We start from the raw sequence: 26,173 nt of genomic DNA on the forward strand, positions 1-26,173 counted from the left end.
GCGAGCAATTGGAAGGGTCAATTTGACAGCTTTTAGTGACAAAGTCATTTTATCACCGTCAACTGTGCCCTGAGCCAACTGGCTCGTGCTTGAGCTGTTTGTGACATCGCATGAATTCCAACTATGGTTTCGGTGATGTGAATAGTCTCCTAGTCACGCCTAAAATAGTGCTGCACTTGGACTACATTCCAATCTAGATGCATAAAATGTGACATAATAATTATTTGTGCTCGTCAAGGATTTGAGGCTCCATGTCATAATTGTGGGGTTGGCAACTATCTAAAGAAGCACAAAAGTGGGGCACAAGATTGTTCTGTCAATACTCCGTTAATTAATTTCTCTTAGGCGCATTGATTGATTTCAAAAGAAAGTAATAATTCTGATGCACAGTTTGTTTTGCACTGTTGATGCCTTGTGTTAACTTTTGCAGAGTACCTTTGAATCATTGAGCCCGCCTATCCTTGCTTGAGCACTGAGCATGTGCTGGTGAGTTTCTCTTTCAACAAAGGAACTGGCGTATCTTGAGAGCGACACTTAGAAGTTATTCTGTATCTTGGCTTCCTTGTGCGATGCAGATGACTGCCCTGTTTATTCTTGTTGTTTTGATCCTTGACAGCAGCTATATATTACTATGTCATGAAATAAAGCACTCAGTTGTTAGTGCGCCTACGTGCTTGTCTCGTGTCTCCCTTCTTCGTGTGTTGTTTTATTCGGCGCCGTCTTTGTAATCTTGCTTGAGCTGCTGCACCTTTCCCTAAGGTGGCACGAAGAAGGACATTCCCCGTAGCTGTGATCTCGTCGGCCAACTTTCTGCATGGGAGTTCCGGTCGTCAGTAGTAGTTTGCAACAAGGTATTCCAAGGTGAAAATCAAGTCTTTTCGGTTAGCAGAAATGGTGGGCCTCCTAACCAAAACATACCCCAGAGCCCACAACGAGCTCTTTGTGGTAGGCAAGCGACAGTTCACTTGTAATTCCAACTGGTGACTGTTGAAAGCACCACAAATCAGTTCTGTGTGCATCTTTTAAATTGTATATTTTTTGCAGCCATGATTTAGGCAAAATAACTCTTGTTGGTTACTGGAAAGATTTCTTCGAGAAAGCTTTGTGAATGCACCTTTGCTCCCTTTCAAGTTATAGTTCTGTTCAAGTTTTAGCCTGTCCTTTCTCTGCACTGCTTGCTTTATTCGAAAATAAAGGCTACTGCATTTAATAATGCCCACAAAAAAAGCTAATTGATCCCTGTATCCGTTTTATGAACACTTGAATTGCCAATTTACCTCAGACAAATTTATTTTTTGTGGCATTGATAATTGAGGTTTTTAAGATCTCTGTAGAGAAGTTAACGAGAAGAAAGGAGGTTAACCGAGGGGCCAGAGTTTTATTAATCATATCATATTATTAATCATATCATATGAGTGGTGCGCTGGCTAACACTCCTAGGGTTAGTTCTAGTAGTAAAACATAAATATCCAAGAAAGTGGATGGGAGAACTGCGCCGTGGTAGCTGAATTGGTAGAGCATTTGGTATACAAAGACATCAAGCGAAGGACGTGGGATCGTTCCCCACCTGCGGCAAGTTGTTTTTTCATCCACTTTCAATTCCAATAATTTATAATTTCTTTATCCTCAATTAGTCAGTACAAGTAATTTCCTCTGTAGAGAAGTTGTATTTACTAAGGACCCATTGTATTAGGCGTATTGCAACCATAAATAATAATCATTTGTATTTATGAAATAAACTATATTTTTACTGCTCCCTTGAGCATCTATGAGCCATTATGGAAGGTTGTGTTTGCGTAGAGACAGGAAACAGCTTTTCTGCAGGCTGTTTTATCTTGTTTATTATGCACTCCCCACACATTAGCGCCCAGTTCTGCTTCCGTTAGTACTGCATGCGACCGTTTAGAGTGCAGCTTATCTGAGGTGATAGTAGTATTTATTGGCTGTATTTGCTTGTGGAAATGGCATACGTGGCTTTTGCACACGCTTCCATGCACTTTCGTACCAGTGCAAGCCTGCAGGAACATAAGGTGCACATGCAGTGCAATCGGCTCATGGCCTGTGGGGCCAGGGAAATAGAATCGTACATTTGCTGCTCTATTTCAGAAAGACATGCCTATTAAGTGCACTGCTAAAGCCGGCATGGATAGTACAGTATGCCAATACTGATCCACTTGTGTCACAAAACAATGGCCCTTTCTGACTCTGAAGAAGTAGAACAGTTTAAAGGCACGATGCTCGAACATTAAGAATGGCTTAACAAAATGAGTGGACTGAAATGTTTTGGTGCACACAGTGTGTTCTTAGACTGAAATGCAATACTTGTTTAAGTTGTAACTTAAATTCTTAAAAATAAAGGGGCATAATGAAAAGTTTATTTTTCTGCCATACATGCGCAGTGGCTCACGCCAGAATTTGCATGAAAACATCCAATATTGTTTAATTGACAATTTTGGTACACAATAAAGTTGATGAGTGCTAACGCCATTTGATCACTAGAAATGCTTATACTTGCACGAGCATCGGCAAAAATAGTTGTCTTGCAGATTAAAAGGAAGCAGCAGGAGAACAATATACAAAGCATAAATACGTTTTTTTGTGGGCGTTGGGTGACTTCGATACTGGTGCTATGTATTGACAAAAAATATTTTGTTGCACGTATTTATTACTTCTTTAAATGACTGCCAAATTGGCATTTGTGCAATATTTTTGTGGCGTGAAATCAAGGCTTGACAACAGCTCAGCAAGTTGGGAATTAACTTGGCACGAAAAAGACACTGGCTGCAGCCAAAGTGAAAATTTCACTGCGGTTCTTGCTTTTCTTGTGCTTTTGTAGTGACATGTAAAATAAGAATTCAACTTTGCAGGATCGTAAACGTGGTAAGTAGAGGTAACTTTAGCGCCTGCTAAGCTGAAACGAGTCTGAAAATCAAATGTCTACATTGCAGCTACAGCAGTGCTTCCCAAGATGGCTACTAGTGATAAGTGGAGGGTGCATTAGCTGATCAACCAGCTGGCTTGCAGAGGTCTAGCTTTAGAGTACAGCTTACAAGAGAATACTTCTAGCTGTGGCCTTAGCTATATCAAGCTGGAGGGTAGACGTCTGCTGGGGTGGAACGCGCCGAGTGCGCATGGTGCAGTAAAGGAACTGATTTTACCCCCAGTCTGAAGGCTCCTGTCATCAGCGACATATAAAGAGACGTACAGCTCTTTCAATAGCTGTCAGCACTAGAGGAAGGGGCTCGAGGACATCACTGTGGCTATAGTAAACAAGTGAGCAAAAACTGATCAGAAGGCGCTCAATGGCGGGTGCTGGCGCATGAGCAACTATGCCGACGTCCGTGGGTGTGGTGCTGTAAAAGGGCTACAGCGGGGAATGTGAAGGCCGATACTTCCGTTTCTTAAAGGGACAATAAAGTGAAAAATGATTTCTTCTGCATCGGTAAATTACCGTTCTACAACACCAAAAACACCACTCTTAAACGATAAGACGTTTGGTAAGCCAGAAAAAGCGCAAGAACGAAATATGAGTGGCGACGCCTACTTAAGTTCCCGCACCTGGAGGCTGTGACGTCTTGGATTTTGATGGCATCTTCTGGGATGGATGGATGGATGAAAAACTTTATTATGGCATCTTCTGGGGCCTATTAAATATATATAGCGGTTCAGATTGACTACATAGTGTTCTAAAGGAACCAAATATTAAACATGGCAAGTTTCGGGAACCTTTATTCAGCCAACGCGGCCCAAATGCGAAAACATACTTTGGAATCCCTGACGTCACGCTGACATAGCGGCGCTGGGGTTTTGGCGCGAAATTCTAATACTGATACTTGGACCTTCAGTTTCTCCTCTAATAATCAAACCATTTTTTTTGAAATGACTGCCTGCAGGGTTCTCAAACAATGCTCCATTAGACTAAACTAATTTATTGTTTCGCTTTAGTGTCCCTTTAAACTTCGCACCGAAAGCGCAGCGCCCGTGTGTCAGTGTTGTCGTGGATTTCAAGAGATCTAAAGAAATCCATATAAATCGTTTTACCGCTACAAATGTCAAGACTTCCTATGATGAGTATAAAGGTTGTTCATTAAGAATGCAATACAATCCTTCTTAATGCTTAGTATTCTTTGGCCCGGCTCTGTTCCGTTCATCTTTCCCGTTTTGTGCCTCCAGAAAACCCTTAGCGCCATCTATGCTTGAATAGCTGAATTTCGGTGAATACACAAAGGATGAAGGATGGATGTTATGAGCGCCCCTCTTGGAACGGGGTGGTGGGTTGCGCCACCAATCTCTTGCTATTATACTGCCTAATGTCCTACCTAGGTTGAAAAATAAAAAAAAAAAAGCCCAATGAACTCCCACAACCAAATTTTCTGATTCCCTATTGCGAACCTTGCTTTTATACGTCTCCGTTTTTTGTCATTTCCCTACTTTTCTTCCACCAATCTTCCAATCGCCTCTTACTAATCCCTATTGCGGACATGTTTACTTTTCCACTGCTCTCGCTGAACCCAAGAGCTTCAAGGATGCCAGTGGTGCCTAAATCGACCGCTGCATAGACGCCTTCACATTCTAATAAAACATGCTCTATCGTTTCCCTAGCTTTACCGCAGCAAGCACATGCTTCTTCTTCCTTCTTATATCTCGCTTTATAGGTGCGTGTTCTAGGGCATGCCAATTTCGCTTCGAAAAGTAATGAGCTTCCCTTTGAGTTACCATAAATTGTTTCTTTCGCGATTTCGTTTTTTCCTCTTAAGTAGTTACTCATGGCAGGTTTATTTTCCATTGCCGCCACCGATGAGATTATTTCAGCCTGTCTGGCTTTCCGCTTGACGTTCTTTGTTGCTGTGTTGCCCACCCTACAGGCCGCATACTCGTTGGTAAGCTTCCTATAGTTCTTTTCATCCACTGTGAATCAATGTTTTTCCTGCACAGATACCTCGACACTCTCCCAGCCTATTTGCTTTCTTCCATATTACTCGGTCGTTTTTCATAATCAATTTTACTGCGAGCTTCCCTCACTTCAAAACTAGTCCAGCCTAAGGGGGACTTTAGTCCAGCCCATATCACTTTGCACAGCTTCATTTGTAGTCTTCCCGTGTGCGCCCAATGCGAGGGTTCCCACTGACATTTGGTTCCCATCGAGTCCTCATTGTACCCCTGACTTAAAGCAAACAACCGCATTTCCAAAAGTAAGTCCTGGAACCATTACACCTTTCCACATACACCGGAGAACATCTTAGCTATTGTATCCCTAAAGCACCCTGTGCTTCATTATGGCTGACATTTATCTTCTCCTTCACTGTTATTGTTCTTTCCTGTGTTTCCGTATATCTATTGCTTTCGTTTATCCATATACCAAAGTATGTATATTATCTTACCCGAGGTATTTCCTGGCCCTGTATTGCCACTGTCTGTTCACTGTTTTCATTGAATACCATTACACCTAATTTTTTAACACTAAATTTCAAACCAAAATTGTTGCCTTCCTGTCCACAGATATTAGCCAGACAATGCAAATCACTTTGCTTGTTAGCTACCAACACAATGTCGTCCGCATAAAATAAACCTGGAAACTGCTGATCTACTATACTGTACCCGCCTGTTTGTATGAGAGATTAAACCCGATATTGCTTCCTTCTAGAGCCCTCTCCATCTTCAACATGTACATGTACATCATAAACAGCAATGGGGATAAACGGCACCCCTGCCTCATTCCCTTGTTGATATCAACTTTCTCCTCGCTCCTCATCCCTTCCTATTCAACGCAAACGGTATTGTCTAGGTAAATCTCTCTCAAAAGCAGTAGACAATCGTCACCTATCGTCACACAATCTTCTGTACGCTTACCGTCACCTACTTGTGGGCGCACAAACCTCCGACGCCGTATTTTGTCAGAAAGCAGTCAGATACCGCCCAAAGTGTGGTGCCTCTATAGAGCCCGATCGAAGCCCAAACTATTGCTAGAACTTTGACGACGCTGGTCCGGTACGCTTGACATTGGGGGATGTACATCAAATTTTGTGGCGTTTTTCAACTGGTCGATTCTGAGCAGGATTTTTTGCTCCGTAGCAACGAATCCGAATTTCACTGGTCGATCTGGAGCGGATTCGCGCTTTCCGCTGGTCGTTTCGGATCAACTCGCTCCGCGTCGGATCGCTCTCACTTGCTCCGCCACCGAGGCGCGGATACGGGCGGAAATAGTCCGCGTCACTTCCATTTTCAAGCAAAATCGGTAAGCTGCAGGTAAGCCGCTTGTGTGCAGGCGCGAGTAAAAGTGCGCGCGAGAGAGAAAATTTGGGGGCTTTTGCTCCTGCCTAGGCTCTACGGAGGAGATTAGCGCGTCTTGGAGGCGTTTGTCCCTAGGCGTGCCGGCATTGCGGAGTGGGGTCGAGTTTACTTATTGGCGACGAGGAGTTACGGAGTCGCCATCTATCGGAAGCGCCTCGCTGGCGTAGTATGAGGGATCACGCGGCGCGCTCCTCATAGGTTTTGCTGTCAGCGCTCACTGAAAACACCACGCGCGAGCTCTCCTGGACATTTCTGTGAGCACTTTCGAAACGAGAGAAGTTTTTTACTGTCTAAATAATAATCTTGGGCAAACTGAAATCACAGTCTCGTTTACAGACACTATCTCTTTACCGAATACGTACATGAACGCCACTGTGCGCGGTCGCCGCGATGGAGACTTCCGAACCAGCTTTCTTGCGTGAAAGGTGGGTAAACGCTGAGAGCAAACAATGTAAAATATGTTCTTATAGTGTTTGTATAACTAAATGGAGCGTAATAGAATGAAGCCTCAATGCAGCGATCTCACAGATTCGCAGCGACCGACTGCGCGTCCGCATGCTTGTCCGCGCACTGTTTCGCTTTCGCCGCGTGCGTGCTTTCGCACCGTGCCATGAGCTTTAGGCCGCAGAATATGAGCATTTGACAGTATACAAGCAACCATTGTTGCGTGGGCGCTATCAGAGCTGTTGAAAAACAATTTCATTGTAGAGACTTCGACGTCTACGGGGACTATGATGTGCGGTCGCGACGATTCAATCTTTTTCTTCTAAATTCTGGGACGTTTCAATATTATTTCTCGAGTTGCGTCGCACTTTATGCTTATTGGTGTTTTCAGCGTGCGATCTCCCGCTGCTTGTTTTTTTGTAATCCAGTGCACAGAATTCATAACACAAACATGACCATATGCCATGCTTTTTTTAATGTGCTTCTTACCGCTCCCTTTCCGCTCCAGTGAACTTGTCAGTATCTATAGCATCCACAAGTTCATAGACCAAACCGTCATGACATTAGTCGGGCAACGGACTCGGGCGAGCGTCTCAGTGCGCATTTTTCCGAACATCGCAGACCCGGCGCCGTAGCAGAAATCTTCCTCGCGTCTGTGCTTGCTGCATACCCGAGTTGTAGCCGATTACTGTTTGCAGGTTTTATGTTTCGCTAGCCAAGCTTCACGCAGCTTCTTGTCCTGCGGCTACGTGTGAATAAGGCTGACACCGGGCTCCGTTGCGTACGTCCGGCACTGCGGCACCGAGCAGTAGCCTACCATGTTGCGCGCCTTCAAAGGCAGCTACTACCTATTGTAGTGCTTTCCAGCGTTGCAAAGGAGACACTTGAAGTGGGAAAATCTCGCCACTAAATGAGGACCGCAGCGTACAAGGGAATTTAAACTCTCGTTTTCAGCTCGCTTCGGCGCTCCCGAAGCAGCCGACGCGGCCGCTATGTCCACGTGATCCCTAAAAGCACGTCATGCCGACGGCGGCGCCAGCTTTTCCAGTGGTGGAGCTCGAGGCAAATGCTCGGACGCTGGCTGCCAGCGCGGTAAAATAGGTGAAGCAGCGGGCACTTTACTCCCGATCCGTCGACCGCTGTGTCCGACGGAGTGTCTCGCATCTGCGGCGCTTGTGCTAAGTCAGTCGTGGCGGATAGTAGTTTTCTCGCGCCTTACAGCGATGTACCTTGTAAATAACATCACAGATGTTTCTGCGGGAGCAGCAGCGACCGTAGTAGTAGAGCCCGGGCCGCATATATTGAAAATCTAGAAGGCAGAGCGCCGTAGCAACCGCGGTTGAACGTAAGGGGGGTGAAAGGCCACTGGTGACGATGACTGACTCAACACAGGCGCCGCAGGGTCGAGAAAGTCTGTGCGACGTACATTCAGAGGCACAGTTCTGACTGGTGTTGCACAAGTCGCGGCGCGCGGTAGTGCTGAAATTGGCGTCACAAGTTGGCACATGGACGTAATTATATTTATTCAATCATGTTTTTTTTACTAATTGTAACAACGTGTCATTATTTCGCATTATTGGCGGCACCTCCAGGACACCAAAGCGGCAACGGAGTCACCAAACCTAGAACCCGGACTGCCCCGTGGGTTGCGGCTCGCCGAGGCCTGCGCGTGCCAGGGGTGTATAATATAGGCTGTCCGCAGCCAATTTTTTATGCGAACACCCCGGGGCACGCTTCGGCCTCCGCAGCCGCAACTCAAGGGCCCCCTTGCTTCCAGCTTTGATCCCCCCGCTACCCCTTGGGTGCCCTGGAGATCCTGCGCCACCTGCATTATTATAACCTCAGGTGCTCTCCTGAGGCCTCCGCTTGCCGGTTACATGTTCCCTCCTGGAGCAGTGCTCGTAAAGAATCCAATGTATCGTCGCGACGAAAAAAAGTGACCCGTGACTTACACAACGCCAGTCAGAACCTTGCCCCTTCAGACACAGCGACCACCAAATGGGGCGTCCGTGCCCACTGCCTCACCGCGCGGCAGCCAGTGGCGCAGCGTAAACAAACTCGACCGCACTCCGCAATGCCGGTACAAGCGCATACAACACGCGCTAAGAAACCTCCTCCGTAGTGCCTAGGCAGAGTCATATATTCAAGCAGCAAAAGCCCCCAGATTTTCTGTCTCGCGCCCGCTCTTAATCGTGCCTGCGCACACTCAAATGAACGTCTCGTGGTACGCACCACATTGTGTTGCTTCGCAAAATGGCTGCGTTCGGTGCTGCTGCAGAGCTCGCGTTTAGCAATGAGATTGGACGAAAGCAATTACGAGGTGACGCAGGTGCTGTGCGAAGCCTTTTATGTACGTTGTCCATGCACAATCCTTGCGGGCGCGACATGGAAATGACGGACTTTGCGATGGCCGCGGTCAAATTACGCACGGGGTACGGCGACTTTGGTTGTGGAAACGTACAGAGCGGAAGTCGGGCATGATTTCCGGAACCAGATTGTGCGACGTGTACTCGTACTTCCTGTGTGATTCCCCCCGGAGCGTTTTTACGCTCCGCTGGCCGATTCGGATTCGTGAAACCTGAGCGCTCGCTCGAGGATTTCGGTGGCCCCTCCAGATCGACCAGTGAAAAACGCCATTAGGCCAGTAAATATTTCTGGGTGAGTTCATTCGCTGTATCACATTGAATATTTAAATTCTGTGACTGTGCCGCTCCCTAAAAAATTGCTCAGTGACGAGGAACGGAGACGTCAAAACGCTTTGAGGGAACATGTACGGAACGCAGCCAACTTGGAACGCAGGCGAGAGCTTGGTCGGGCAATGTACGCGCGGAAAACGCAAGCAGCGAGAGAATTGGATCTGGAGCACCAGAGAAACTTGTGAAAATTAGGACCTGTTGAAACGCAGGCGTGCGTATCGTGCGGGCAAATTATGCGAGAAAGAAAAGCACTACAACAACAGAGAGCCCTTATACGAAGGAGGAGAATGGACGCAAACGAGCGCGTGATCGGGCAACTTATGCGATACATGAAGCAGTACAACAACAGACAGCGCTTACGCTGCAGGAGTTAGCTTATTGGGCAGATCGTAATAGTGTGCGTGGTATTCTTTGAAGTTGCTTATCTCTTAAAGTACCGTAGTCTTGGTTTAAAGGGTAGAGTATAAGCTTCATAAGTATTGATTCTAAAGACTGCTACGAGCTATGAGGCGATTTCCTAGTGGGGAGTGTCTGCCCCCCCTCCTTTTTTTTTTTTGATAGAAAGTAACCAGACAGCAGGGGGCGCTGTCGAAACACAAGACGTCCCGGGAGGTCGGAGTGCAAATTTCAACCCCATCCTCCTTTCATTGTTGCGTATTTTCTGGCTTACAAAACCGCTTCTCCCAGTAAGAGTGAGCGTCTTGATATTTTCTAAAGGGTATAGTTAACACCTAATTAAAGGCACTCACAGCAATTAGAAGCAGCCGGCCGCACATGGAAAGCCTCCACTCGATGGACTCCCCCACCAGCAAGAGGAAGAGCACGACTGCTGTGCAGGCGATGGCCTTCTTGGTCAGCCTGCGACGCGGCAGAGCTCGTTTCTTCTCGACGAAAGCCCGCGCCACATGTCGAAGCTCGGCTCGCGTCAGGCCGTCCGCAAAGCAGGACTCGTGCAGGGCTTGCAGCTCTCTGTCCAGCTTCGACTCCTTCTCCGATGGCATCGTGTTGACCTGCAAGCCAAACTGACTTCTTCGGTCTAAGACAGGGCACGAGGAGCAAAAACATTTATTGAGAACCGTATTAGGACGGAACAAAAATGTCACTTAGTGGCCTAGGCCACTTGTGGTCAGGCGGCCAGAAGTCCTTTAACACTGGCGGCTGCCGCTGCCCGCTCCATGACCCAGATTTGCACGTCTGTATCCGAGATGAGTAGCCTGGCCTCCCACTGCTGAGGAGCTGCGATTCGCAAGCCCTGGGGATAGTAATTTCGGGGCATGTGAGGGGAACTCCATGAAATGTGATAGAGGTCTGCTCATTCTGTTAGGCAGAGTTGGGCGTAGCTAAAGCATATGGAGAGGCTTATGTATGACTATATTTAAAGGGACACCGAAGAAAAATACTAAGTCGCCGTAGGCTGTTTAAATACCATTCCAGAAATCTCGCAATGCTTGTTTTGTGCAAAGCCTTGGCTTATGAGAAAATTGCATCTGAAGGGTCCAAATACCTTTATCGCAATTCAAATCTCTCCTCACTCAACCAGGGAGGGGTGACGTCGCATATGTCATCACCGCCCTTTGCTGTCGTTGGTGAGTAAAATGGAGCCCAACAGACGGCGATACGGTCTTTTACACATAACGCAAACGCGAAGCCATGGAGAAATCGAGCCAAGACAGGGGGTGGATTCGCCGCTGCTTTTGGCCAAGTTGCGGGGACCGTTCAGGCATCCCGCGATATCACACGGAAGTGAAATTTTCTCCCACTTGCAGGTTGTGCGCGTTTTGCAAGCTCGCAAAACCAGCGCGTTGCAGTACGCGATAACGAAACTACTGGAAGGCGAAAGCGCGGGCGACGCAGACTCGAGCGAAAGCTAAACATTAAGACCGCCCGCGTCGTTGTCAAGGGTAATAATGTCAGTGATGTCGTTTTTCTAAAAATGTCATAAAACTGGCGAAATAACGTTCTTTTTCGTGTTATAATGCAATAAAATGATGTTTATATAACAAGTGGTTGAGTATTAGCGACAGAATTTATTTGAGGAGTGCCTTCGTTATCGGGAATGTACTTGAATGTCCCGGGGGAGTCTGTTATCGTGTCCTGCATTTACGTCAATTTCTCGATTACTAAGGCTCTGTTCGCGATAATATTGACGCCTTAGGGATTCTCTAGCCTTAAACTAATACTTTATCTTGACTTAATAATTGCATTTAGTGTCCCTTTAAGGAGAATGGAAAGGTATTCGTTTGGAGTTTCTTCCAGACGATTTCCTGTCTTTTAGTTAGTTTTTTGCCTGCGGCGAGATGGACGAGTCTAGCCAACCCACGATGTTGGGTGACCTCCTGTAGCGTCAGGTCGGGCATCGACCGCCCCGTCATCTCTGTCTCCATGTGCTCAATTCCGGGACTCGCAAGATGCGCTGGTTGTACGGCTGGACATTGAAACTGGGGAAATATTGGTGGCTACGGCTAAGGCTATCCGAACATTTTAGACTGGATTGGATGTAGGACTGGATTGGCGACCAGTAATATCTTGAGGGCTGGACAATAAATAAACAAATAAATAAATAAATAAATAAATAAATAAATAAATTTTATTGAAGATAATACCGAAACCTAAGTAATGATACTGGGCGTAGACGAAAAACATTATTCCAATTATGCGATATGCCGTCTTCAAGTAATTTCTTATTTTATTGTTTCATTTACCTTCGTGCATAACATCGAAAAAAGGAGCCAAATAACTATTTCTGGATTAGAATTCGGCTTTCACCTTCAAGTCTCCGTGGATATATCAATCAGAATTAATATTAAACGTTCCTGGTGGCAAACAAGCTTTTCACATTTCCCGGTAACAGGCAGTTTCTTTAGCTTGTTCCAAGTTATTATATCGACACCAAGCAGATATCTACAGGACATTGAGATGGTCTAAGAAGCGTCACCATTCTTTACAAAGGGCCCTTTGTTTTGTGGGTGTCGTCACCGCAAGTCCGGTATTTTCACAAATCCGTGCTAACTTGCGGGTTTAGTGTTTACGTTCGTTAGTAATAGGCCAGTTGGCGCAGCAGTGTCAAGAATACAGTATTGCGATGCACAGGGCAGAGTGCGCTCTTGTATCGTCTTGCTCTCTGTCCTGTGTATCGCACTATTTCATTCTTGGCATTCTTTTAGGCGTTGCCGGAAAAGACGATTCGTGTAAGTTGGAGTACAGGTCATTTTAATAAAATGAGACTTAGAAATGTCACGCAACTATACGCGTTTGAAAAGCCGCCGCATTTTTTTTTTCTCTTCTTCTTTCTGTTCTCTGTGATCGCAGCCATGCATCCTTGATTGCTGTTTTTTGCAGTATGCTACTAATGAACAATAATTTTGCCGCACTGAATAGCTTGCCTTAAAGACGCCCTCGAACATGTTTCAAGCCACCGTCCCTTGGTCGCGGGTTTTGTGGGTTGACGGTTCGAAAGAAGTGCGCAACAAGAATGGCACCGATCGAGAAGAAAGGGAACCGATACGCCCGATTTTTAATAATCAAAATGTTACGAGGTTAAAAACAGTCAGACGTGGATTTACAGAATATTTACAATAATTATATAAGCTGACAAGATGTTAGCCAGCGGGCGAAGCCCAGAACATCGTCTTCTTCTGACGATGATTAAAACATCTTCTTCGTCAGCGTGTCACATGACCCCCGGCGGCTGAAGCACCGGCTCGGTGCTGGTTAGGAGGCGCGCGAGTGATACAACTTAAGACGCGTGACGCAGACCACGTCGGAGCACGAGTACATCATAATTGGATTTCTCCGCTCTTTCTGCGCATGCGCGAGGAGCTGTGGTCGCGAGAGAGAAATGTTGGGACTTTCGGTCCTTGAGATTTCGCCTAGGTACTACGGAGAAGAAAGTTGGTAGCTCCGTTCGTTCCTAGCCGAGCTGGCAACGCAATCGACAGAATGCGTGGCCGGCAAGGCGAAGAAGCCGTGCCCAAGGTTAGTTTGTTGCTATTTTGTTGCGACGGTAGCATATAAAATTTTTATAGTCGCTGGGGGTTACGTCTGGAAGTGAGGTGTCTTCTCGGATGAATTTAGTGACAAAGCATTACATCGTGCTGATGCATTGTTCATTTGTGTCGTTGAGCATACCATACACTTCAGGGCAATCGCGGCAACGGACACAGTTTGTGAATTCAACTGCCGTGCCGATGAATTAGTTCTTAATGTAACTGAGCATACAATACACTTGGAGATTCGCGAAAAACATTTTGTACGCTGTATGTGAAAGTACTAAAACTTGCGTCACCATGCAATCTGAGCCGTAAATCGTTGTGAAAGCTGTACAGCCACACTGGCAAAACACTACGCCCTGCGGATGATTACGGAACAAATGTATGCTACAGAAAAATGGTCGTCATGCAATTAGCAGCAGGTAGAGCGAGTTGCACAACACCAGCAGAACAGTCTCTCAAAGCGGAATGTGTAGACAGAAAGTCAAGGCCCAGGATGAAGTCGTGAGGGCAGTGCTCTAGTACATAATATAAAACAGAAGTATGATATCCGGCGACACTCGTGCGAGCCGGACACATGCCAATAACGGCTGGTGTTCCACCGTCGGCGACTTGAACCACAGGCGAAGGGGCAGGAGTGTGGACTTTCTTGAGACGATTCCGAAGCTGAGCATTCATCCCAGATACGTGCGCCCCAGTGTCAATCAGAGCCGTAACAGGCACGCCATCCACGTTCACGTTAATGAGGTCCCGATGTGTGGGCAAGGTCAAAAGAGGATTTTTGCGGCGGGTCGGTTTGGCAGTATCACCTCCAGGTGCTGCACCCGTTAGTTTCCCGGAAGGATGCGCCGGGGAGGAACTAGGGTACGGTGATCGGCGAGATGGGGGCGATAGGGAGAAGTGGCGACGTGGCGAAGGAGAGCGGCTAGAGCGAGTATAGACGAGTAGTGTCGCCAGAATTTGCTGGCTGCGTTTGCGGGGCGAACCGGGGAGCAGCATGAGGGCCGTGGGATGGGTGGTAGGACCAGGGGGTCGACTTCCACGAAGACCGGCAGTGACGTGAGATATGGCTGATACGGCCACAAGTGAAGCATGTAGGCCTGTCGTCTGGAGTACGCCATTCGGCCGGGTTGCGATACCGCGTTGGGGCATTCAGGCTGCGGGTGCGTTCGAGAGTGCTGGACGGAGTGTAGTCAGGCCGATTAACTGAGCAGACGTTGACCAAGCCAACGTCGGCCAATTCTTGGCGCACGACGGACTGTATCAATGAGACGGTCGCCTGGCAACTGTCGGGGCCATGGGTTGGGGTTCTGACAGGAGATGCGGCTTCTCTTTCACGTCGGATGACATGGAGGATGTCATCAGAGCGATTGGGCGTGGGCGGACTGCGGAGGTCTTCGCAGGTGGACGTAGCAGCCGTGTTGGGAAGGCGGGGAAATGGCTGGGCAATGCGCCGACTCTTGGCTTCTTCAAATCGCCGGCATTCGGTAATGATGGCTTGCACAGTGGAAGAATTCTTGAAGACAAGGAAATGGAAGGCATCATTTGCTATGCCCTTAATGACATGGGCAACCTTATCTGGTTCGGACATCTTCGGATCCACTTTGCGGCACAGAGCGAGCACGTCCTGGATGTAAGTGAGATGGGATTCTGTGCATGTCTGGACACGCGAAGGGAGTTCTCTTTGGCGGCGCGCTGACGTCCAACTGGCTTGCCAAACAAATCTTTGAGTTTCTGTTTACAAATGTCCCAGCTGGTAAGTTCCTCCTCGTGGGTCTGAAACCAGACGCGTGCCGTGCCCACGAGGTAAAATATCAGATTCGCGAGCATGATGGTCTGGTCGCAGTGGTTGCTGGCGCTCGCCCGCTCATATAGTTGAAGCCAGTCTTCAACATCAGTGTCGTCGGTGCCAGAAAAGGTTCCTGGGTCGCGGGGTTGGGCTAAAATGACGGTGGGCATGGGTGCCGACGGGCCCGAAGCATCCTCGCCTTGAGCTGGCATTGTAGATTCAGCCTAGGAGAGCCCGCTCCGTAAATCCGTCTTGATAATATCAAGCTTCTGGGCTTTTGGCTGCAGGACAATGGTAAGGCCGACGTTTGGGTGCGGCAAACAATTCGGCAGCTCCATGAAGTCAAGAGGCTACTTACAAGAACAACACAAAGGGTGAGTGGTATCAAAGAGCACCAGCTCAGAAGACTCACCATGGCCCTGGCTATACCTCGAATAATGTACCAATATCCATACTTACAAGTCACCAAAACACAAAAAGGCAAACTTGAAACCATGCTCCGGCAGATAACGAGAGTTATTCTAGGCACCCCTGAATATTCGCCATCCAACCGAGTTGATGAGACGGCAGTGCTGCCTAAACTGGATGAGCTGAAACAACTCCACCAAGAGGCACAATTTAGTCGCCTGAAGCTATCTAGACAGGGACGGGCATTTATGCGTGATCTAGGCTACGATGTCCCACAATGCCCAGACAGGGAACAACAATATCCCCCGTGGGACACGCTAGACCATATTACCGTCGACCCAATACCTCGAAATATGGGGGCAGACACAAAACCAGAAAGACGACAAAGTCGAGCACTACACCTCAAGGACGACACCGACGACTGGATCCTATACACGGACGCCTCTCCAAATAATCGAGGCTTCTGCACAGGGGTGGCAACCGACTCTACACCTTTATCATGGGGCCTGCACTGCAATATTACGTCACAACATCAAGCGGAACTTACAGCTATCGTGGAAGCCGCGACCATGCCAAATCCACACGAACGAAATCTGCTCATTCGAACAGATAGCCAGGCTGCATGCAGGGCACTCGCCGCCAGAAACGTTTCCGCGGCACTACACTCAGCATTAACAACGCACCTCAACGTACACCCTAACATTAGAGTGCGGATTCAGTGGATTCCGAGTCACACAGGGATCAGAGGGAACGAAGTGGCACATGCCACATCCCGCGCAAATCTCCCGGGCCCTCCTCTGTGGTGGCCGGACCCATCATCATCATCATCATCATCATCAGCCTGGTCACGCCCACTGCAGGGCAAAGGCCTCTCCCATATTTCTCCAACAACTCCGGTCATGTACTAATTGTGGCCATGCCGTCCCTGCAAACTTCTTAATCTCATCCGCCCACCTAACTTTCTGCCGCCCCCTGCTACGCTTCCCTTCCCTTGGAATCCAGTCCGTAACCCTTAATGACCATCGGTTATCTTCCCTCCTCATTACATGTCCTGCCCATGCCCATTTCTTTTTCTTGATTTCAACTAAGATGTCATTAACTCGCGTTTCTTCCCTCACCCAATCTGCTCTTTTCTTATCCCTTAACGTTACACCTATCATTCTTCTTTCCATAGCTCGTTGCGTCGTCCTCAATTTGAGTAGAACCCTTTTCGTAAGCCTCCAGGTTTCTGCCCCGTATGTGAGTACTGGTAAGACACAGCTATTATACACTTTTCTCTTGAGGGATAATGGCAACCTGCTGTTCATGATCTGAGAATGCCTGCCAAACGCACCCCAGCCCATTCTTATTCTTCTGATTATTTCCGTCTCATGATCCGGATCCGCAGTCACTACCTGCCCTAAGTAGATGTATTCCCTTACGACTTCCAGTGCCTCGCTGCCTATTGTAAATTGCTGTTCTCTTCCGAGACTGTTAAACATTACTTTAGTTTTCTGCAGATTAATTTTTAGACCCACTCTTCTGCTTTGCCTCTCGAGGTCAGTGAGCATGCATTGCAGTTGGCCCCCGAGTTACTAAGCAAGGCAATATCATCAGCGAATCGAAAGTTACTAAGGTATTCTCCATTAACTTTTATCCCCATTTCTTCCCAATCCAGGTCTCTGAATACCTCCTGTAAACACGCTGTGAATAGCATTGGAGAGATCGTATCTCCCTGCCTGACGCCTTTCTTTATTGGAATTTTGTTGCTTTCTTTATGGAGGACTACGGTGGCTGTGGAGCCGCTATAGATATCTTTCAGTATTTTTACATACGGCTCGTCTACACCCTGATTCCGTAATGCCTTCATGACTGCTGAGGTTTCGACAGAATCAAATGCTTTCTCGTAATCAATGAAAGCTATATATAAGGGTTGGTTATATTCCGCACATTTCTCTATAACCTGATTGATAGTGTGAATATGGTCTATTGTTGAGTAGCCTTTGCGGAATCCTGCCTGGTCCTTTGGTTGACAGAAGTCTAAGGTGTTCCTGATTCTATTTGCGATTACCTTAGTAAATACTTTGTAGGCAACAGACAGCAAGCTTATCGGTCTATAATTTTTCAAGTCTTTGGCGTCCCCTTTCTTATGGATTAGGATTATGTTAGCGTTTTTCCAAGATTCCGGTACGCTCGACGTTATGAGGCATTGCGTATACAGGGTGGCCAGTTTCTGTAGAACAATCTGCCCACCATCCTTCAACAAATCTGCTGTTACCTGATCCTCCCCAGCTGCCTTCCCCCTTTGCATATCTCCGAATGCTTTCTTTACTTCTTCCGGCGTTACCTGTGGGATTTCGAATTCGTCTAGACTATTTTCTCTTCCATTATCGTCGTGGGTGCCACTGGTACTGTATAAATCTCTATAGAACTCCTCAGCCACTTGAACTATCTCATCCATATTAGTAATGATATTGCCGGCTTTGTCTCTTAACGCATACATCTGATTCTTGCCAATTCCCAGTTTCTTCTTCACTGTTTTTAGGCTTCCTCCGTTCCTGAGAGCGTGTTCAATTCTATCCATATTATACTTCCTTATGTCAGCTGTCTTATGCTTGTTGATTAACTTCGAAAGTTCTGCCAGTTCTATTCTAGCTGTAGGGTTATAGGCTTTCATACATTGGCGTTTCTTGATCAGATCTTTCGTCTCCTGTGATAGTTTACTGGTATCCTGCCTAACGGAGTTGCCACCGACTTCCATTGCACACTCCTTAATGATGCCCACAAGATTGTCGTTCATTGCTTCAACACTACGGTCCTCTTCTTGAGTTAAAGCCGAATACTTGTTCTGTAGCTTGATCTGGAATTCCTCTATTTTCCCTCTTACCGCTAACTCATTGATCGGCTTCTTATGTACCAGTTTCTTCCGTTCCTTTCTCAGGTCTAGGCTAATTCGAGTTCTTACCATCCTGTGGTCACTGCAGCGCACCTTGCCGAGCACGTCCACATCTTGTATGATGCCAGGGTTAGCGCAGAGTATGAGGTCTATTTCATTTCTAGTCTCGCCGTTCGGGCTCCTCCACGTCCACTTTCGGCTATCCCGCTTGCGGAAGAAGGTATTCATTATCCTCATATTATTCTGTTCCGCAAACTCTACTAATAACTCTCCCCTGATATTCCTAGTGCCTATGCCATATTCCCCCACGGCCTTGTCTCCAGCCTGCTTCTTGCCTACCTTGGCATTAAAGTCCCCCATTAGTATAGTGTATTTAGTTTTCACTCTACCCATCGCCGATTCCACGTCTTCATAGAAGCTTTCGACTTCCTGGTCATCATGACTGGATGTAGGGGCGTAGGCCTGTACAATCTTCATTTTGTACCTCTTATTAAGTTTCACAACAAGACCTGCCACCCTCTCGTTAATGCTATAGAATTCCTGTATGTTACCAGCTATATTCTTATTGATCAGGAATCCGACGCCTAGTTCTCTTCTCTCCGCTAAGCCCCGGGTAGCACAGGACGTGCCCGCTTTTTAGCACTGTATATGCTTCTTTTGGCCTCCTAACTTCACTGAGCCCTATGATATCCCATTTACTGCCCTCTAATTCCTCCAATAGCACTGCTAGACTCGCCTCACTAGATAACGTTCTAGCGTTAAACGTTGCCAGGTTCATATTCCAATGGCGGCCTGTCCGGAGCCAGTGATTCTTAGCACCCTCTGCTGCGTGGCAGGTCTGACCGCCGCCGTGGTCAGTTGCTTCACAGCTGCTGGGGACTGAGGGCCGGGGTTTGATTGTGTTGTTCATATAGGAGGTTGTGGCCAAGTACTGCACCAGGGTGGCCAATCCTGCTCTGGTGAGGGAGTGCGTTACCGGTTCTGGTCACCGGGATCAGGCCACACTCCAGGCCTGTTTATGCAATTTTATCAACACGCGAATTTCTTTTTTTTTAATCCGGTGGAAAATTGCCGGCACCGGGATTCGAACCACGGACCTCTTGCACGCGAGGCGGGTGTTCTACCTCTACGCCACCGCTGCACCCGGCCGGACCCACTGAGTCTGAATGAGCAATATGCCTTCGCGCGGGCGGAAAGGCGCGAAAAACTTGATGATTTACTAAACAACTCCATGAAGTATCCACAAGCGGATACACACATGAATCGAAGAGAGGCGGTACTATGGAGGCGTGCACAGACGCACTCTCTCTTGTCCCCACACTTCCAACACTACATACAAGGTTTGCCTGCATGGTAAACCTTCTTGCATGGCATGTGGCGGCTTCCCGGACAATGCTCACATTCTGTGGGATTGTCCGGGGAGCCGTCTCGCTATTCAGGCTAGCCTTGCGAAACTCTCACCCATCCGTAGACCTACGACGCTTGAGGAGTGGCTGGCGGACTCCTCCCCCGACTACGTACGTGCCATGATCGAGCTCATCACGACGCTCGGCTTGGCAGACAACTAGAACAAAGCGGGCGAACCCGGACCGGGGTTCTTGAATAAAGTTTATTCTCTCTCTCTCTCTCTTGATAATGATCCCGCAACCTCCACCAAAAATGTTACGGGGTTAAAAACACTCAGACGTGTATTTACAGAATATTTACAATAATTATATCAGGTGACAAGATGGTAACCAGAGCGCGAAGCCCAGAACATCGTCTTCTTCCGACGATGATTAAAACATCGTCAGCGTGTCACAATATCATAAGAAGCCAACAAACACAAGGACACCAAGGAAAACAAAGGGGAAATTACTTGTACTTACTAAATGAGTTAAATGAGTCATAACTTAATGGAAATAAAAGTAGATGAAGAAACAACTGGCCGCAGGTGGGATACGAACCCGTGCACGTCTTAGCATTACGCGTGCGATGCTCGTAGCAACTGAGCTACTGCGGCGCCGTTTTCTCATCCATTTTCTGGGGTATTTATGTTTTTACTACTAGAACTAACCCTGGGAGTGTTAGCCAGCGCCACCACTCACAAACCAAGCAGCGATAGGCTTACAAGCAGCGATAGGCTTACGCAGTCCGAAGTTACCGAGCAATCGTGAGCAATTTCAAATTACAAGAAAAATATGCATGCTCTCAAAATTTTACGCTGTCCCCATTTATTTCACCCAGTAACGTAACCCATCGCTGCCAATGGTAAGAGCCCGAAGCACCTATGTAGCGGAACTCCGCACTCCATGGTTGTCTACATGTTCTATGTTCACGGACTCCAGTAACTCAGGTGTGTTGATGACGCTATTATCGAGGTAAAAAAAATGTACCTATGCGCATTCTAGCACATTTGATGTTTGCCACTACTGGTCGAGCAACTTGGGACTGTGCAACAGCTCTTTTTTTTCGGTTCAGCTATGCTTCAGTGCACCACCGTGAAACAAAAAGGGTGCGGCATCAACGCTGCATCTCGATAAGCATCGTATCGAAGCACCCCAGATGCACCGAGGTGAGAAACTTGCACCACGTGAACAAGTGAGTGAGTGAGTGAGTGTTTGAGTGAGTGAGTGAGTGAGTGAGTGAGTGAGTGAGTGAGTGAGTGAGTGAGTGAGTGAGTGAGTGAGTGAGTGAGTCAGTGAGTGAGTGAGTGAGTGAGTGAGTGAGTGAGTGAGTGAGTGAGTGAGTGAGTGAGTGAGTGAGTGAGTGAGTGAGTGAGTGAGTGAGTGAGTGAGTGAGTGAGTGAGTGAGTGAGGAAACTTTATTGCAAGTCTGGCGAGGACGCGAACTCGTCGCACACCCGGCTAGTCCCACGTTGGGACCAGCAGGTCTAGCCCATTGGCCCGGTCGCGGGCACGCCGGATAGCCAGGATTTGCTTGTCTAGAGCAGGGCTACGCAGAAGCGTGTCCCACTCCTCCTTGATGAATTTGGGGTATGTCCACCCGCACTCCCAGAGCATGTGTGCTAGAGTAGAGGTCTGCCCGCAGGACGGGCATGCGTCGTCGCGATATACGTCGGGGTAAGCTTCGCGTAGAACGGACAGACACGGATATGTGCTGGTCTGTAGAAGTCTAAGCGAAACGGCCTGCACCCTATTCACGATGGGATGGTGGGGTGGAAAGGCGCTTCTAGACATGAAGAATTTAATAACCTCGTTGTGAGTAGCAGGAGCGTCCCTGTCGCCGTAGGGAGGAGGGGAGTTGGCGCTCCTTACAGAGGAAGCGCGGTCGGTGAGGTCACGCGCAGCCTCGTGAGCAGACCCATTGAGGTTCGCGGGAGCACCCGCGACCGACCCTAGGTGAGCGGGAAACCAGTGAAACGAATGATGCGTGAGATCATATGGACTCGAACCGCTAAGAAGTGAACACGGCAGCGAGGCGACAAGGCTGCTCGCGAGCGTACACAAGCGATAAATGGGGGCTTTTGTGCTCAGAGGCCAGAGGTAGGCTGTCATACCAGAGGCGAAAGAACAGCCAGCGCCCCTAAAATGTTTTGTGGTTGTAGTGATTTTTTTAATGCGATTAGCATTCCTTGCCTACTTCATCTGTCTGTCTTTCTATCTATCTATCTATCTATCTATCTATCTATCTATCTATCTATCTATCTATCTATCTATCTATCTATCTATCTATCTATCTATCTATCTATCTATCTATCTATCTATCTATCTATCTATCTATCTATCTATCTATCTATCTATCTTAGGCCTGCATAGTTAGCCATCAAGCTTGGGTCACTACGTAAGTGCTCGCGGTCGTGATACCGTGGTGATCATTCCGGCTTCTTGATATATAATCACGCCGTCGTCGTCGTCGTGCCTTCTATACGCCGACTCAGTGGCCCAAGTGATGGCACTAGATTTTTGCTCGTGGCCTTGATGCCATCGTGGTAGTTGTAACGTTGTCATCCCAGTTCTGTCATCCGACTCTCCTCATGCCGTCGCGTTCTCGTCATTATCGTCGTCAGGCCATCAACGTCATGCATTCATTGTCACACTACCGTCGGCACGTCGTCGATGTCGTTTCATCATCGTCACTCTAGCTCCGTCATCCGACTGTCGTCATGCCGTCATTGTCACGTCATCGTCGTCATACAGGCTTGTGATGCAGTCTTCGTCATCATAGTGTCCTCATACCAGTCATGTCATCGTCATCATTGTGTCGTCGTTATGCAGTCGTCGCCATGCATTCGTTGCCATACCTTCGTTGTGATGCCATAGCGGTCGTTTCATCGTCGTCATTGTGGATTCGGCAGCCAGCTCTCTTTATGCCGTCGTCGCCACACAGTCGTTGTCATGCCATTGTCGTCACACAGTAGTCAGTCACACCCGTTGTCATGCCATCGTTGCTGCACCGACGTCAGTCCTTCGCCATTATATCGTAATCAAGCTGTCGTCAGTTAATCATGATTACGTCGCTGCTGTCATGCGATCGTCATTGCGTCGTCGTCAGACAGCCGGTGGTTGTGCCATCGTCGTCTTACGCTATTCGTCATCCCATTGCCCTCATGTCTTCGTCACGCTGTCGCCGTTATACCCATCTTCATCGTTCAGGAATCGTCATCACATTAATTGTGTTCATGCCGTCGCCGCCATACCGCCTTTGCCTTGCCAGCGATGTCATTCCTTCGTCATTCCAGCTTCGTCACTGCGTCAGCGCTATGCAGTCGTCGTCATCTTACCATGCTCCTGGGCGACCTTGGCAAGTGATTACCATAACAAAATGGAACGATACCGAAGTGTGTTGCGTATAGCCGAAGCAAAGGAATTGTCACAATGAACAATGCAGATATTAAATAAACATCACTTCAGAAATATTTTGTCACTACATAGCTCGAATGCTAATCGCATTACCGTCGACAGTCATCGTGAGGTGAGTTCTGCCGTAATTTCTTATTACTGTGTCTGTTTGTTTTAATATGAAAAGCACAGCAAACAAAAATAAAATATATACCGTTCCTGCTGCAGTGGAGTGCTTATCTGCAACTTCGATTTTAACCAACCACGGAGGAGCGAGCGGGGCTGTCGATTATGTCTCTGGTGAGCGCTACTGGGCGATGATGCAGTCGGCAGTGATGTAGTGATTTGTTTACGTAATTAAAATATCATTTCGGTATCGATGCTTCATCTACGCTAAGAGCATCTCCGGCCGTCAGTCTGCACAACCTGCAACAGAAAGACGGTAGCTTCAAAAGTGTTCGAGCGCCCCTTTAAGGACAGGAGTTGCTCTAGCAGAGATATATTCAGGTGCTCACAAGCATTTCCGGATGACATGCTAAGCTTATTTTCTTGCCTGGTTGAACCAATTAATCTAGTTGTAAAATTGCCTGCGACTGAGGAGGAGTATGAAATAACTTTATTGTGTGCCCTGCGAATTGGTGGGGAGGGCCAAAGGCCCCGCCTAGGTGATGGCTAGGAGTTCGTGGGTCCTGGCGGCATCCTCGGCCCGCTGGACGGCCCAAAGTTGATCCTCGAGGGCGGGGCTGAGCAGCGTGGCTTCCCAGCGCGTGCGAAGGCTGCTGCTAGGGGCCGCGTTTTCTTTATTGTTATATATCCCTCGGCATTCCCATAATATATGCTCCAGAGTGGCTCTGGATTCACATGTGTTGCATTTGTCCATTGGATATACATCCGGATATCTGATGTGCGAGAGCGCAGGATTCGGATACGTCCTAGTTTGTAAATGCAGCCATGTGACAGACTGCTTTTTTGTCAATTTTGCCTGAGTTCACGGGAACATGCCCTTCCGTAACCTATAGTGTTTCGTGATGTCATTATATGTGGTCCTTCTGTCCTCCCACTCATTTACTGCGCCGTCACGTCCGGAGGGTGTCGGGGCGTCACTTGCGACTGCGGCTCGATCCGTAAGCCCTCGAGCCGCGTCGTGTGCCGCCTCGTTGTTGCCGTCCTCCGCGAGGGTGTGAGCGGGTGTCCAGGTGATGTATATCTTTCTTTTGCAATTTTGGCCTCCTGCTAGGAGAACGCGTAGTGCCTCCGGGGAGATTCGGCCGTTGGCAAAGTTTCTTATTGCCATCTGAGAGTCGCTGACTATCACGGTTGCGTTAGTCTGAGCTACTGCGAGCACTATGGCTACTTCTTCCGCTATCTCGTTACTTGTGGTGCGTATCGTCGCGCACGTCTTGCACCGTTTCTCCCTATCGATTACGGCTGCCGTAAACCCCCGTCTGCGACTGTATCGAGCCGCGTCTACGAACACTGCGTCCTTGTCGCTGCCGAATTTATTCTGTATGTACTTCGCTCTGTTCTCTCGCCTGTCCTTATTGTGTTCTGGGTGCATGTTCTTTAGTATGGGGGTATTAACATTGTTTCCTTCGTCTCTCTCGGTATGTCCACCTTGACACCGTGCTGTGTTTGGTAACCTATGTCTAATCTCTCTAGGATGTGCCTGCCTGCTCTAGTCTTAGAGAGGCATTCGTATTGTGCCGTACATTGCGCCTTCAATGGGCTCGTCTATCGTGTTGTGTAGGCCTAATTGCAGCAACTTGTCCGCGCTGGTGCTGATCGGTAGCCCTATGGCTAGTTTGTATATTTTCCGCAACCTGCCATTTTAAGTATGGCGCTGCGTATACTATTCTACTTATTACGAAGGCCTGTATTAACCTGATCGTGTTTTCCTCTCTCATCCCGCTATGTTTGTTTGCTATCCTCCTGATTAGCCTTATGATTTGCGCTACAGTTCCTTCCAGTCTTCTGAGGGTTTGTCCATTGTTGCCCTTGGCTTGGATGAGGAGCCCCAATACCCTGACTTTATCGACCTTGGGTACGAGTTTCCCATCGGCCGTCTTTAACTGTATCTCCTCTCTATCGGTGATATTTTCCCTGTAGTTCAGGTTTGCGACCTCTGCGAGTCTGTCTACGTTGAAACTACCTATTTACATATTAAGCCCATTGTATAGTGACACAAAACACATCCAACATAAATAAAGGCATTCCCGTATGCGTAGGAATCTCACAATATTTAGAGAGAACAGGAAATGCCACATACGGCAATGATGACGTGCGACAGCACTGAAACAAGGCACGAAGCACAATTTGCATGGGGTCGGATTTTTCGACTAAGAATGATAGTTACCACCGACTGCGGTGGACAGTGCACTATTAGAATGGCACCCATCGCGGCATAGATGATCATCATCAACATCATCAGCCTATTTTTGTGTCCACTGCAGGGCGAAGACCTCTCCCTCCGATCTCCAATTACCTCTGTCCTGCGCCAACCAATTCCAATTTGCACCTGCAAATTTCTTAAATTCATAGCCCCACCTATTTTTCTGTCGTCCTAGATTGCCTTTCCCTTCTCTTGGCACCTATTCTGTAGCCCTAACTATCCATCTATTATATAACCTACGCATTACATGGCCCGCCCAGCTCATTTCTTTTCTGTTAATGTAAATTAGAATATCCGCTATCCCAGATTCCCTTTGAGCCACGCTGCTCTCTTCCTGTCGCTTAAAGTTACGCCTAACATTCTTCACTCCATAGTCCTTTGCGCGTTCCTTGTTCTGGAGCTCCTTTATCAATCTCAGTTTCGGCCCCATATCTTGGCACCGCTAGAATGCATTGATTGTGCACCTTTCTTTTCAATGATAGTGGTAAGCTTCCAGTCAGGACCTGACAGT

At 47.8% G+C, this 26,173-nt stretch overlaps 1 long non-coding RNA gene across 2 annotated transcripts in view; it reads left to right on the plus strand.

Moving 5' to 3' along the window:
• LOC135897317 (uncharacterized) overlaps window positions 1-26,173 on the plus strand; it is a 115,842-nt gene that overhangs the window by 71,712 nt on the left and 17,957 nt on the right. The window lies entirely within an intron of this gene.

Source organism: Dermacentor albipictus, chromosome 2, assembly GCF_038994185.2.
Source record: "Dermacentor albipictus isolate Rhodes 1998 colony chromosome 2, USDA_Dalb.pri_finalv2, whole genome shotgun sequence".
Taxonomy (NCBI): domain Eukaryota; kingdom Metazoa; phylum Arthropoda; class Arachnida; order Ixodida; family Ixodidae; genus Dermacentor; species Dermacentor albipictus.